The sequence below is a fragment of the Gorilla gorilla genome, chromosome 8 (assembly GCF_029281585.2).
Source record: "Gorilla gorilla gorilla isolate KB3781 chromosome 8, NHGRI_mGorGor1-v2.1_pri, whole genome shotgun sequence".
Lineage (NCBI taxonomy): Eukaryota > Metazoa > Chordata > Mammalia > Primates > Hominidae > Gorilla > Gorilla gorilla.
Window position 1 is genome coordinate 96,663,769 of NC_073232.2, and position 15,454 is coordinate 96,679,222.

At 41.7% G+C, this 15,454-nt stretch overlaps 1 long non-coding RNA gene across 1 annotated transcript; it reads left to right on the forward strand.

The window, feature by feature from the left end:
* The first annotated feature begins 508 nt into the window (after nucleotides 1–508).
* Nucleotides 509–15,180, forward strand: LOC134759179 (uncharacterized). The gene is made up of 6 exons (XR_010135114.1): nucleotides 509–594; nucleotides 8,732–8,928; nucleotides 9,102–9,288; nucleotides 9,483–9,552; nucleotides 11,914–12,653; nucleotides 13,767–15,180. It is a non-coding gene; the product is annotated as an uncharacterized lncRNA (long non-coding RNA).
* The last annotated feature ends 274 nt before the right edge of the window (nucleotides 15,181–15,454 follow it).

Below are 15,454 nucleotides of genomic sequence, written 5' to 3' on the forward strand. Positions count from 1 at the left end.
AGAACCCAGAAACAAACCCATATCAACATGCCCAACTGTTTTTGACAATGGTGCAGAAGCGATTCAATGGAAGGATAATCTTTCCAACAAATGGAAATCCACAGGGAAAAATAAATAAACCACAAACAAAAATAAACCTTGACCTATGTCCTACATCTTATAAAAAAATTAACTCAAAATAGATTATGGATATACATATAAAATGTAAAACTATACAACTTTTACTAAAAAACTTGGGAGAAAATCTACAGAGTAGAGGGCCAGGAAGAGTGTTCTCAGAATTGATACCAAAAGGATAAGTCATAAAAGGAAAACCTGATAAATTGCTCTTCATCAAATTAAAAACTTTTGATCTGCAAAAGGACTCTGTTATGAGGATGAAAAGACAAGCTTCAGAATGGAAGAAAATATTTGGAAACAACATGTCTGACAAAGTGCTAGTGTCTAGAGTATATAAAGAACCTGAAGACTCAACAGTTAAAAAATAATGCAACTAGGGGGAGGAGCCAAGATGGCCGAATAGGAACAGCTCCGGTCTACAGCTCCCAGCGTGAGCTACGCAGAAGACAGGTGATTTCTGCATTTCCATCTGAGGTACCGGGTTCGTCTCACTAGGGAGTGCCAGACAGTGGGCGCAGGCCAGTGGGTGCGCGCACCGTGCACGAGCCGAAGCAGGGCGAGGCATTGCCCCACTTGGGAAGTGCAAGGGGTCAGGGAGTTCCCTTTCCGAGTCAAATAAAGGGGTGACTGACGCACCTGGAAAATCGGGTCACTCCCACCCGAATATTGCGCTTTTCGGACTGGCTTAAAAAACGGCGCACCACAAGATTCTATCCTGCACCTGGCTCGGAGGGTCCTACGCCCGGGGAGTCTCGCTGATTGCTAGCACAGCAGTCTGAGATCAAACTGCAAGGCGGCAGCGAGGCTGGGGGAGGGGCGCCCGCCATTGCCCAGGCTTGCTTAGGTAAACAAAGCAGCCGGGAAGCTTGAACTGGGTGGAGCCCACCACAGCTCCAGGAGGCCTGCCTGCCTGTGTAGGCTCCACCTCTAGGGGCAGGGCACAGACAAACAAAAAGACAGCAGTAACCTCTGCAGACTTAAATGTCCCTGTCTGACAGCTTTGAAGAGAGCAGTGGTTCTCCCAGCACGCAGCTGGAGATCTGAGAACGGGCAGACTGCCTCCTCAAGTGGGTCCCTGACCCCTGACCCCCGAGCAGCCTAACTGGGAGGCATCCCCCAGCAGGGGCACACTGACACCTCACACGGCAGAGTATTCCAACAGACCTGCAGCTGAGGGTCCTGTCTGTTAGAAGGAAAACTAACAAACAGAAAGGACATCCACACCAAAAACCCATCTGTACATCACCATCATCAAAGACCAAAAGTAGATAAAACCACAAAGATGGGGAAAAAAAAGAACAGAAAAACTGGAAACTCTAAAATGCAGAGTGCCTCTCCTCCTCCAAAGGAACGCAGTTCCTCACCAGCAACGGAACAAAGCTGGATGGAGAATGACTTTGACGAGCTGAGAGAAGAAGGCTTCAGACGATCAAATTACTCTGAGCTACGGGAGGACATTCAAACCAAAGGCAAAGAAGTTGAAAACTTTGAAAAAAATTTAGACGAATGTATAATTAGAATAACCAATACAGAGAAGTGCTTAAAGGAGCTGATGGAGCTGAAAACCAAGGCTCGAGAACTACGTGAAGAATGCAGAAGCCTCAGGAGCCGATGGGATCAACTGGAAGAAAGGGTATCAGCAATGGAAGATGAAATGAATGAAATGAAGAGAGAAGGGAAGTTTAGAGAAAAAAGAATAAAAAGAAATGAGCAAAGCCTCCAAGAAATATGGGACTATGTGAAAAGGCCAAATCTACATCTGATTGGTGTACCTGAAAGTGATGGGGAGAATGGAACCAAGTTGGAAAACACGCTGCAGGATATTATCCAGGAGAACTTCCCCAATCTAGCAAGGCAGGCCAATGTTCAGATTCAGGAAATACAGAGAACGCCACAAAGATACTGCTCGAGAAGAGCAACTCCAAGACACATAATTGTCAGATTCACCAAACTTGAAATGAAGGAAAAAATGTTAAGGGCAGCCAGAGAGAAAGGTCAGGTTACCCTCAAAGGGAAGCCCATCAGACTAACAGCGGATCTCTCAGCAGAAACCCTACAAGCCAGAAGAGAGTGGGGGCCAATATTCAACATTCTTAAAGAAAAGAATTTTCAACCCAGAATGTCATATCCAGCCAAACTAAGCTTCATAAGTGAAGGAGAAATAAAATACTTCACAAACAAGCAAATGCTGAGAGATTTTGTCACCACCAGGCCTGCCCTAAAAGAGCTCCTGAAGGAAGCGGTAAACATGGAAAGGAACAACCGGTACCAGCCACTGCAAAATCATGCCAAAATGTAAAGACCATCGAGACTAGGAAGAAACTGCATCAACTAGCGAGCAAAATCACCAGCTAACATCATAATGACAGGATCAAATTCACACATAACAATATTAACTTTAAATGTAAATGGACTAAATGTGCCAATTAAAAGACACAGACTGGCAAATTGGATAAAGAGTCAAGATCCATCAGTGTGCTGTATTCAGGAAACCCAACTCACGTGCAGAGACACACATAGGCTCAAAATAAAAGGATGGAGGAAGATCTACCAAGCAAATGGAAAACAAAAAAAGGCAGGGGTTGCAATCCTAGTCTCTGATAAAACAGACTTTAAACCAACAAAGATCAAAAGAGACAAAGAAGGCCATTACATAATGGTAAAGGGATCAATTCAACAAGAAGAGCTAACTATCCTAAATATATATGCACCCAATACAGGAGCACCCAGATTCATAAAGCAAGTCCTTAGTGACCTACAAAGAGACTTAGACTCCCACACATTAATAATGGGAGACTTTAACACCCCACTGTCAACATTAGACAGATCAACGAGACAGAAAGTCAACAAGGATACCCAGGAATTGAACTCAGCTCTGCACCAAGCGGACCTAATAGACACCTACAGAACTCTCCACCCCAAATCAACAGAATATACATTTTTTTCAGCACCACACCACACCTATTCCAAAATTGACCACATACTTGGAAGTAAAGCTCTCCTCAGCAAATGTAAAAGAACAGAAATTATAACAAACTATCTCTCAGACCACAGTGCAATCAAACTAGAATTCAGGATTAAGAATCTCACTCAAAACCGCTCAACTACATGGAAACTGAACAACCTGCTCCTGAATGACTACTGGATACATAACGAAATGAAGGCAGAAATAAAGATGTTCTTTGAAACCAATGAGAACAAAGACACAACATACCAGAATCTCTGGGACGCATTCAAAGCAGTGTGTAGAGGGAAATTTATAGCACTAAATGCCCACAAGAGAAAGCAGGAAAGATCCAAAATTGACACCCTAACATGACAATTAAAAGAACTAGAAAAGCAAGAGCAAACACATTCAAAAGCTAGCAGAAGGCAAGAAATAACTAAAATCAGAGCAGAACTGAAGGAAATAGAGACACAAAAAACCCTTCAAAAAATTAATGAATCCAGGAGCTGGTTTTTTGAAAGGATCAACAAAATTGGTAGACCGCTAACAGGACTAATAAAGAAGAAAAGAGAGAAGAATCAAATAGACACAATAAAAAATGATAAAGGGGATATCACCACTGATCCCACAGAAATACAAACTACCATCAGAGAATACTACAAACACCTCTATGCAAATAAACTAGAAAATCTAGAAGAAATGGATAAATTCCTCAACACATACACTCTCCCAAGACTAAACCAGGAAGAAGTTGAATCTCTGAATAGACCAATAACAGGAGCTGAAATTGTGGCAATAATCAATAGTTTACCAACCAAAAAGAGTCCAGGACCAGATGGATTCACAGCCAAATTCTATCAGAGGTACAAGGAGGAACTGGTACCATTCCTTCTGAAACCATTCCAATCAATAGAAAAAGAGGGAATCCTCCCTAACTCATTTTATGAGGCCAGCATCATTCTGATACCAAAGCCGGACAGAGACACAACCAAAAAAGAGAATTTTAGACCAATATCCTTGATGAACATTGATGGAAAAATCCTCAATAAAATACTGGCAAAACGAATCCAGCAGCACACCAAAAAGCTTATCCACCATGATCAAGTGGGCTTCATCCCTGGGATGCAAGGCTGGTTCAATATACACAAATCAATAAATGTAATCCAGCATATAAACAGAGCCAAAGACAAAAACCACATGATTATCTCAATAGATGCAGAAAAAGCCTTTGACAAAATTCAACAACCTTCATGCTAAAAACTCTCAATAAATTAGGTATTGATGGGATGTATTTCAAAATAATAAGAGCTATCTATGACAAACCCACAGCCAATATCATACTGAATGGGCAAAAACTGGAAGCATTCCCTTTGAAAACTGGCACAAGACAGGGATGCCCTCTCTCACCACTCCTATTCAACATAGTGTTGGAAGTTCTGGCCAGGGCAATTAGGCAGGAGAAGGAAATAAAGGGTATTCAATTAGGAAAAGAGGAAGTCAAATTGTCCCTGTTTGCAGACAACATGATTGTATATCTAGAAAACCCCATTGTCTCAGCCCAAAATCTCCTTAAGCTGATAAGCAACTTCAGCAAAGTCTCAGGATACAAAATCAATGTACAAAAATCACAAGCATTCTTATACACCAATAACAGACAAACAGAGAGCCAAATCATGAGTGAACTCCCATTCACAATTGCTTCAAAGAGAATAAAATACCTAGGAATCCAACTTACAAGGGACGTGAAGGACCTCTTCAAGGAGAACTACAAACCACTGCTCAAGGAAATAAAAGAGGATACAAACAAATGGAAGAATATTCCATGCTCATGGATAGGAAGAATCAATATCGTGAAAATGGCCATACTGCCCAAGGTAATTTACAGATTCAATGCCATCCCCATCAAGCTACCAATGACTTTCTTCACAGAATTGGAAAAAACTACTTTAAAGTTCATATGGAACCAAAAAAGAGCCCGCATCGCCAAGGCAATCCTAAGCCAAAAGAACAAAGCTGGAAGCATCACACTACCTGACTTCAAACTATACTATAAGGCTACAGTAACCAAAACAGCATGGTACTGGTACCAAAACAGAGATATAGATCAATGGAACAGAACAGAGCCCTCAGAAATAACGCCACATATCTACAACTATCTGATCTCTGACAAACCTGAGAAAAACAAGCAATGGGGAAAGGATTCCCTATTTAATAAATGGTGCTGGGAAAACTGGCTAGCCATATGTAGAAAGCTGAAACTGGATCCCTTCCTTACACCTTATACAAAAATCAATTCAAGATGGATTAAAGACTTAAACATTAGACCTAAAACCATAAAAACCCTAGAAGAAAACCTAGGCTTTACCATTCAGGACATAGGCATGGGCAAGGACTTCATGTCCAAAACACCAAAAGCAATGGCAACAACAGACAAAATTGACAAATGGGATATAATTAAACTAAAGAGCTTCTGCACAACAAAAGAAACTACCATCAGAGTGAACAGGCAACCTACAAAATGGGAGAAAATTTTCGCAACCTACTCATCTGACAAAGGGCTAATATCCAGAATCTACAATGAACTCAAACAAATTTACAAGAAAAAAACAACCCCATCAAAAAGTGGGCGAAGGACATGAACAGACACTTCTCAAAAGAAGACATTTATGCAGCCAAAAAACACGTGAAAAAATGCTCATCATCACTGGCCATCAGAGAAATGCAAATCAAAACCACAATGAGATACCATCTCACACCAGTTAGAATGGCAATCATTAAAAAGTCAGGAAGCAACAGGTGCTGGAGAGGATGTGGAGAAATAGGAACACTTTTACACTGTTGGTGGGACTGTAAAGTAGTTCAACCATTGTGGAAGTCAGTGTGGCGATTCCTCAGGGATCTAGAACTAGAAATACCATTTGACCCAGCCATGCCATTACTGGGTATATACCCAAAGGACTATAAATCATGCTGCTATAAAGACACATGCACACATATGTTTATTGCAGCATTATTCACAATAGCAAAGACTTGGAACCAACCCAAATGTCCAACAATGATAGACTGGATTAAGAAAATGTGGCACATATACACCATGGAATACTATGCAGCCACAAAAAATGATGAGTCCATGTCCTTTGTAGGGACATGGATGAAATTGGAAATCATCATTCTCAGTAAACTATCGCAAGAACAAAAAACCAAACACCGCATATTCTCACTCATAGGTGGGAATTGAACAATGAGATCACATGGACACAGGAAGGGGAATATCACACTCTGGGGACTGTGGTGGGGTGGGGGAAGGGGGGAGGGATAGCATTGGGAGATATACCTAATGCTAGATGACGAGTTAGTGGGTGCAGCGCACCAGCATGGCACATGTATACATACGTAACTAACCTGCACAATGTGCACATGTACCCTAAAACTTAAAGTATAATAAAAAAAAATTAAAAAAAATAATAGTGCAACTAAAAATGGGCAAATACATGCACAGATATTGTACTGAAGAGAATATACAGATGGCAAATAAGCACATGAAAAGATGTTCAACCTTATTAGCCACTAAGAAAATGCAAATTAAAGCCAGAGTGAGATAACCTCATATAGCTATCAAAATGACTAAAATTAAAAACAGGCCCCACATGTTGGCTCATGCCTGTAATCCCAAAATTTTAGGAGGCTGAGGCAGGAGGATGGTTTGAGCACAGGAGTTTGAGACCAGCCTGGGCAACATAGTAAGACCCAGTCATTGTAAATAAATAAATAAATACAAAAAGAGACAGCATCTAATGCCAGTGAGAACATGAGGAAAATTCACCACTGACACGTTGCTGGTGGGCATGTAAAATGGTACAGCCACTCTGAAAGATAGCTTGATAGTTTTCTTAAAAACTGAAAGTGTAACTACCATACCACCTAGTACACCTCCGGGCATTTAATCCAGAGAAATGAAGCCTTCTGTTCACACAAAAAGACCTATACACAAATGCTGATAATAGCCTTTTTGCCCCACAGTGGAATAAACATAGCTGTCCTTCAAAAGGTAAATGATTAAACAAACTGTAGTATGTACATACATGGAATAGTATTCAGTAATCAAAAAGAATGAACTATTGATATACACAACAACCTGGATGCATCTCCAGAAACTTATACTGAGAAAAAAATCCCTGTAACAAAAGGTTACATACTGAATGAGTCCATTTATATAACATTTGTGAAATGATAAAATTTTAGAAATGAAAGACAGATTAGGATTTTTCTGGAGTTAGGGATGGAGTAGGGGTGGGAGGAAGGTGGGGGTGACTATAAAAGAATACATAATGAATCCTTGTGCTGTTACAGTTGTTTAGTATCTTTGTTATGATAAAGAATACATGAACCTACACAGATGATAAAATTGTATAGAATTTACACACACAAATGAGGACAAGTAAAATGGAAATCTGCATAAGATCAGTGAATTATATCCATGTTAGTATTCTTTTTGTCATATTATGCTATAATTCTGCAAAATATTACCATTAGAGGAAACTGGGAAAACTATGCAAAGGATCTCTGTATTATTTTTCTTTCTTTTTTTTTTTTTTTTGAGACACAGATTTGCTCTGTCGCCCAGGCTGGAGTGTAATGGTGCGATCTTGGCCCACTGCAACCTCCGCCTCCTGGATTCAGGCCATTCTCCTGCCTCAGCCTCCCAAGTAGTTGGGACTACAGGCATGCACCACCACATTCAGCTAATTTTTGTATTTTTAGTACAGACGGGGTTTGTTTCACCATGTTGGCCAGGCTGGTCTCGAACTCCTGACTTCAAGTGATTCGCCCACCTCAGCCTCCCAAAGTGCTGGGATTACAGACATGAGCCATTGCGCCCTGCCTGGATCTCTGTATTATTTCTTACAGCTGCATGTGAATCTATAATTGTTTTTCCACACATAAATTAATAAAATTATTTTGTTTCATATAAAAATATGAGTTGACTGGAGAGTGTAGTAGGAGAAGCTCGGGACAGTAGCCACAACCATTTGAGATAAGTGATTATAGTCCTGTTGTTTAAGTTCCTCTAGCACTTCTTGGCTGCTCAGGTAAGGCCTTGAGAGGAAATTATGTGGGGTCATCCAGAGGTGGGGTTTTGTTGATGACCATGAGAAAAGAAAAAAAGAAAAATAAGGTTTAGGGCCATTAAAGTGACAGTGTTGAGAATCTAGTCTGACTGAGGAGGATAATGAAAAGAAAGAGGTGATGCTTTGGATGAAAGCAAGAGTCAACAGACGAGAAATCCTAATGAAGTAAAAACAGAGTGCGGTAAGTGAGCATGCAAGCTGGTTGGAAAGGAGCAGTCAGGGAGAATGAAATTTTAATTAGACTGTGAAGATGGACCATCTTGAAGGGGACACAAGGTCAAGGATGACTATGCAAGTCATGGGTGAGGTGGAGTGGACAAGGAGTTCACTGGCAATAAGGAGGTCAAGGAAACAAGGGTCGCAGATATTGGATGCTGAAGTCATCAGATTTATGGACAGCTGATAGAGCGAAGAGCAGGACCTTGCACCAGGAACCTAATGCTTTAGCCTGTGAAGTGATGTGGTGGCTTAGTAACATGTCAGCTTGGCTAGGTGGAAGCAGGTTTCCTAGAATCCCTTTCCTGTTTGTTTCCAGTTAGGCTTGGCCACAAGAGACAAATTGCAAGGCATGGAGACATTTTTCTAACACTTGAAAATTCTATGCAAGAGCACCAGGCAGCTCAGTCACCTTGTCACTTATCTACTGGGTCACCTTGTTGGCATGGGATGCCAGCCAGGCTTGCAGCTGCTCCATCCTCCCCTGAATTTGTACTTCAGCTTCTCCACTCATGGGTAAGTTATGTGTTTATCTGCTTTTCTTACAAGACACCGTATATTTAAAATTGGAGGCAGTGCAATACTAACATGGGTTCCAGTCCTTCTGTGTTCATTTCAGCTCATGCTTGTCATCTCCAGCTTGTCCTTGCTCTCTACCACTTTGCAATCATCTTCCCTTCCCTTCCCAGCCTGCCCTGAGGACTTCATGGTTCAGCATCAGATATGAAGACGACAGCCCTATAGAGACTATTTATCCAGCTTCTAAGGTGGTTAAATATCTTACCAGCCTATGTAAGGTCGAATCCTACTAACAAAGCACTAGTATATGTAATATCCCAGTGGTTTGCTTCTCTAATTGAACCCTGACTACTACAGGTAAGAATTTTGACAAGAATATATTAATTCTTCTAGGAGGAAGAAAGGGAAACTCACTTCAGGTCAATAGAGATTGTCATTTGGGACCCCTTCAAGACAACCAATTATATGACTCTCTCTAAAATATTGCTATCCAGCCCCCATTCCTCACTTTTGTCCTACTGGTAATAAGGCATTCATCATGTATCTTTCAGAAGTCCAGATACCACAGTCTGAGTAGTTCTTTAATCTGCTTATCTGGTGATTCCATCACAAATGTTTCAGGTAGGTCTGGCATGCCTTGGGCTTGGTGTGATTTTCTACACAAAACACAGATTATAGGTGGACCTGACAATTAATCTAATTAATAAGAAATGCTACATTCAAAGCATTTTATCCCAGACTCAGCTATCTCAGTTATAAGAAACATATGTTTTCTATTTGAGAACCCTTGGATTTATGCACATTCAATTTGGAGGTTAAAAGGAATAAGGATGAGAGTTCGTAGTGTCTGCTTTATCCAAACCTTTTTACAAGGTGAAGATGTGTTAACTAGTTACTATTTTGAGGTCTTCATACTAAAGTTTTGAGTGAAAAACACAATCTGCTAAGTCAAGGCAACAATATTTTTCTTTTTTTGAACTTACTGCACCATTTAAATTATGAAGAAATCAAATGTTAATAATCATAAACAGTTTGTGTTGTAAAACGGCTTCCCCCTCTCTTTCCTTCACTGTACACTGTACTGAAATGTTTCAGATACTTCCGGAGACAACTGCCTTTAGACCAGTCATACACATTCTCCTTCAGCCTGGACACCAACTCAGCAAGCAGCAGCTTAAGAATAGTGCACCTGTGATCAGGCCAATTGGGATAGAGGCATCATCTGCCCTTATCTTCTCAGAGCCAAAGAAACTAACTTAATTTTCCGTATCAGCTTCATTTTCCCCTTTACCCAATGCCCAGAGATTAATTCTTGGTTTCAGCCCAACCCCACGAAAAGGATGTCTATTCAATCAGAGAGACACAAAGATGGCTTGTGCAAACCAAGCAAAAAAGACACAAGAGGAATTTATTCTGGTTAATAAGCTGAGAGCAAACATGTAGAGGCTAATTGCATGGTGAGTACAAGATGAGTTTCTTATCTGGGGAGTGTATAATGTTGGGGTAGACACTGTCATTTGTTTTCTTATCCAATAGCCATCATTCTTCATTGCTTAGAAAAAAAACTTTGTGCTACAGCTGTCAGGCAAGTGGCATGGGATTTAGGAGAAAATTATTTGCTGTCAGCCCTGAAGGATGAAGGAATCACAATTTCTCTGTACAATCATGGGAGTCAGCTTTCAAGATTCCTCCAGTGATTCTCATCTCCTGCTATTCATGCCCTTGTGTAGTTATCTCTTGCACAGAATAGGGCTGATGTGTGACCAGTAGGATATTGTGGAAATGGCAGAATTTGATGTTCATAAAAGATGTTGCAGCTTTTACCTTGCTCTCTCAGATTATTCACCCTGGAGAAGGCTGTTGTTTATCTTTTCACATTGTGAAAACATTCAAGTGGCCCTCTGTGAAGTCCATGTGATCGGGACTTGAGGCTTCCTGACAATAGCCACCATGAATTTGCCGACCATGTGAGTGGCACAACTTTGTTCAGGTGACTGGAGGCCCAGCTGGCATTTTGCCTGCTATTTCATAAGAGACTCCAAGCCAGAACCATCCAACAGAGCCAACTAAGTCTCTTCCAAATCCCTGGCCCGAAGAAACTCTGAGAGATAATACATATTTATTGTTATTTAAGCCACTGAATTTCAGAGTGATTTGTTATGCAGAAATAAATGACACCAATTGTGTTGAATCCCATTTCTCTCTCATGGTATATATGTAGTCAGAAAACCATAGACTAAAATCCACAGGCATATATGATAGTCCTTGACATTACCCATGTCTTATTTTAATAATCCTGGCTAGTTAAGTACTGCTAATCCATATCTCCAGAAAAATTTAGAAAGCCCTGATTTGCAGTGTTTACCTAGTTGTGTGGTGCAAATATTCCCACTGGTTGACATCATGCTACCAACACAGAGTTGGGAAGAAATGCACACAATTGGTTCTTGCAAGCTCATATGAGCCCCAACACACCACTGAATTGAGCTCAGAAGAAATAGATTGGGTCAAGTAATCATACTGACCTCTGCCTGTTTGGCCAGAAGGATCTTCAGAGGTAGTGTAATGTTTTGACAATAGCTTTAGGACCAAATGACCAGGAACCTAATTTTGCCTGTGCTGTTTTCTGGCTGAGTGACCTCAATAGGTACTGCTTATTGGCAATAAGTGTCAGATTCTTCATCTGTAAAATGAGGATGGCAATTTCTGCTCATCAGAGATTTGAGAGAATTAAATGAAAATAACAATAGCAAAAACAACAGTTATAAGTACTTACTATATATCAGGCCAGAGTTGCTTATAAGATATCATTACTTAATTTAATAATACAGGCAAAGAAGTAGGGACTAAATGAATGCTAACTATCAGCATTGTTATTACATTTCTGAGCAGGGAGCTGTTCATTAGAATGAACACTGAATCAGAAATTGTTGGAACTGACCTGTCTCCTATTTTCCAACCTCAATTCTTCGTCTTCCTAAGTTGGGCAAAAGGCTCCAGTGAAGAGCTGTGAGGCTTATCTATGGGGACTCACCAGGGGCCAGCCCAGGCTGCCCACAAGACCATGAGCCACCCTGTGACTGAATGAAGTGGAGAGAAGGGAAAGTAGTTAGGAAATCAAGAAAAGTATCTTTCAGCACCATGGCCAGAAGTTGTGCCACAGAATTGGAACAGGGAAACCCAGAGAGCCAGTGCTGTCCTAGTCCTAGTGCTGAATGATCCCACTGGTGTCCTTAGAAGGGCTCTGACTTCAGCCCACCAGCAGCATGTGGACTTATAAGCTTTCTAGCAGAGTTGGAGATCCCCAGGAAAAAAGAAATCTCTTAAAATGAAATGAAACTTCAATCAACCAAGGCTTTCTAGCCTGATGTGAGTTATCTTTACACACATATACCTTTTTAACAAAGAAGAAGAAAAGAATGGACATTGATAGAACTTGCATTCTGTGTTCACCACCAGGATAGTTGCTTTATAAACATCATTTTGTTTTTAGTCACAACCCCATGCAGCATTTTCCTTAACTGACAAAGAACCTGAGGCATGGAGAATTTAAGCAACTCCCTGAAGGCCACCCAGCTAATCAGCAGTGGGAAAAGAATTTAATTCTAGATCTTTCATTCTAAAGCCCAGCTCCTTACACACTTTGGATGCTACTATTTCCAAAATGTCAACAACACTTTGGACTATCAACCTGTCTAAAAACTAAAGAGTATTTGAAGCAGGTAATACAAATTGTTTTCTAATTTGTTATGGTCAGTTCTCTTCTTTGAATCCAGGTGATACTGATGTCTTCATACCTCCTCTTCACCCTTCAGAAGAGGTCCTCTTGCTTCTAGAAAGAGAATACAAATAGCTACATTCCTACTCAGTGGGAGAAAGTGAGACTGTTCCAGAAGATGAGGACTTAGGCTGGTAATGTCCTGAGGAAATAACTATGCCAACCTAGAGATCCCCTTGTGTGTGGTAAGGTCCCCAATGAACAGAATGGGGCCCTCACCTGACCACATCTCAGGCCTGAAACCCAACTCAAGATGGGTTTCAAACCAGAAAGTAATCATATCGGATGATTACTACATACTACATACATTGCCATGCTCATTTTATAGATGAAGAATCTGACTCTTATTGCCAATAAGCAGTGCATGTTGAGGTCACTCAGCCAGGAAATAGCAGAGGCAAATTTAGGCTCCTGGTCATTTGGTCCTAAAGCTATTGTCAGTAATCTCAGTATGCCTGAGATGTGATCAGGTCAGCATACTTTAGAATGAACTTTTATGCTAAGATAATAACATGGTGGTTAAGTATTGACTCAGATTGTCTACATTCGCATTACGTTTTCACTGTGCTAAACTTAAGTTTTCAGCTGTGTTATTTGGGGGCACTAACTCCATAAGCCTCCGGTTTTTTTTTCTGTTTTTGTTTTTGTTTTGAGATGGTGTCTCGCTCTGTTGCCCAGGCTGGAGTGCAGTGGCGCAATCTCAGCTCACTGCAACCTCTGCCTCCCAGGTTCAAGCAATTCTCTGCCTCAGCCTCCCGAGTAGCTGGGATTACAGGCACCTGCCACCATGCCTGGCTAATTTTTGTATTTTTAGTAGAGAGGGGGTTTCACTATGTTGGCCAGGCTGGTCTTGAACTCCTGACCTCATGATACACCTGCCTCAGCCTCCTAAAGTGCTGGGATTACAGGGTTGAGCCACTGTGCCCGGCGGGTTTTGTAGCTTTAAAATGGGAACTATAAGGTTGTTTACATGCAATTATGTATGTCATGTGCTTTCCCTAAGGAAATTATTCAATAAACTTTAGGTAGTTTTATTATTATTATTATTTCTGTGCAGTGATGCAGGCCACTGAAGGAAAAGGTGCACATTTTCAACAATAAAAGAGAGACATTCCTTTAGTGTATCTCCATATTCCCTGAAGGGGAGCTGGAATGACATGAAGGACTTGGCCTCAGGGCCCCAAGCCTTCCCTGTTGCAGTCTTCATGACACTCCTCAGAAGCAGCAACCCCAGCCATGTCTGGAACCATTCCTTACCAGACAGGAGGATATCATGGCCTCAACTCATGATCTGTACCAAGCCAAACCTCTTTTGGGGTACCCACCAAGCCTCAGGCCTCACCTTCTCTGCCCTGTTGTCCCTGCCCATCTGTCCTGGTTTCCTACTAGTTTCCACTACTGGACACTTGTCTGAGGCTGGGTCCCCACCTGGATCTTGTGGCCTCTTGCCCAGGGCTTGGAGGGAAGCTGCTCCCACACTTGAAGATGACAGCTGAGCATGGTCCTTTGTGGGCGTGCTGTCAGGAAGATGACAGTGCAATCTGTTTAATGTGCCAGTTGTCTCTGTGAGTCCCTCATCCGGATGAGCACTTGTCACACCCCTGCAGAGCCCCAGCTGGTTCTTAGAGAGGTGCTCCAGCTCTGTGATTACCTAATCTGGCTTCCCAATCTACCCCACAATGTGTCATTGCTGAGGTCCCTGTGGGTCTTGCAGATAAACTTGCTACAGTCATCCTACACAAAAAAGAAGCTCGTTATCATGAAACCGGTCTGCTTTTTAGCTGCTGGGCCCTAACTCACCCCAGATTGCTGCCAGCTCTTTTGTTTTCCCACTTAGACCAAAGGGATTGAGAAGCTTTCCCATTCCTTGGAGCTGCCACCCTCCATTCTAAGGCAGTCTCCCCCTTCACCCTGCTTGCTGCACCCCAGATGCTGCAAGGCCCATGTGCTGTTTTTGACTTCAGTACTTCAGATTGCTGTAGGAACACAGGAGGCAGCAGCCAGATGAGAAATTGAGTCTGACTCCGGAGTATTATAAAGTCCTTATAGTTACTGGCCTTAGGTATAGGGTCTGTATTATTAAAGAGAAATTATTCACCAAACACTTGTTAAAAATGGCAAGACAGTTTATTTAAGAGCATTGCAATAGGTAAGTGCTATGGTCTCAATGTTTGTGTCTCCCTCAAATTCATAAGTTGAAACTTCACTTCCAAGATGAAGGAATTAGGAGGTGGGCACTTTAAGGGATGATTATGTCATAGGCCAGAGCCCTCATGAACGAGATCAGTGCCCTTCTAAAAGAGGCATTGGGAGAGACCCCTCACCCTTTCCATCATATGAGGACACAGCCAGGAAGCAGCATCCACGAACCAGAAAATTGGCCCTTACCAGACACTGAATCTGCTGATGTCCTGACCATGGACTTCTGAGCCTTCTGAGCTGTGAGAGATAAATTTCTGTTGTTTATAAGCCTTCTGGTTGATGATATTTTGTTATAGCAGCCCAAACAGAAGGGGACAGGGAGAGAGATGGAACTCAACTTCAAATACAAACAGGGGCAAGTGGGGATTTATAGCCAGTAGGCCCAGTGAGGCAGAGGACAGAGAATTACTATGGGGAACTTGGGATAGGGGAGAGAGACCTGATTAGATATCAAGGGCAGGGGGGATTCCCAATAAACTGCCTCAGCAGAATTTTTGCTAAAACTGGGCTCAGCAGGCCATGGAGGAGGCCTAGTTGAGAAGA